Source organism: Sinocyclocheilus grahami, unplaced genomic scaffold (genome assembly GCF_001515645.1).
Source record: "Sinocyclocheilus grahami isolate Dianchi unplaced genomic scaffold, SAMN03320097.WGS_v1.1 scaffold98213.1, whole genome shotgun sequence".
Classification (NCBI taxonomy): domain Eukaryota; kingdom Metazoa; phylum Chordata; class Actinopteri; order Cypriniformes; family Cyprinidae; genus Sinocyclocheilus; species Sinocyclocheilus grahami.
In genome coordinates, this window is record NW_015531824.1 from 1 (window position 1) to 523 (window position 523).

The window sequence follows — 523 nt, forward strand, 5'->3', positions numbered from 1 at the left end:
ATAAACGTAGATATCTATATACATATCTAGATATAGAAGATACATATACTTAATTTGAACAAAACACATTCCTGCAAATGCTCAAACTCCTATATACAATTAGTTATTCAAACATTCTTTCAGTTGTATTTAATTGCTTCTTTTGGTATGCATTCATAGTCCAGAGCACAGACCAGACTTCACATTTGAAGAAGTATGATGTGGTCAAACCTCAGCTGGTTCATGAGCGCTGGAGGAGGCATGCAGACCCCTCACACACACCTGCACAGGTATAAAGCATCATCAACAGTTCTGGAAGTAAGTTAAGATGTTGATTTCTCCATATTGGAAATGATGTGTCTGATTTCAGGATAGACATGCTGATAGCATTACATACTCGGTCAGGATTGACGGTCATGAACGTGTACTGCATCTGACAAAGAACACGTAAGAACTTTAGAAGGAGTTTGGCTGAAAGAATCAGCCTGGTTTAATGATTAAAAAAAATCTCATTTGATTTCGTATTCCCCCAGACATTTTTTAC

General features: G+C 36.9%; 1 long non-coding RNA gene across 1 annotated transcript; it reads left to right on the forward strand.

The window, feature by feature from the left end:
* The first annotated feature begins 158 nt into the window (after positions 1-158).
* Positions 159-523, forward strand: LOC107581186 (uncharacterized). Its single transcript, XR_001608802.1, has 3 exons — positions 159-269; positions 350-426; positions 513-523. It is a non-coding gene; the product is annotated as an uncharacterized lncRNA (long non-coding RNA).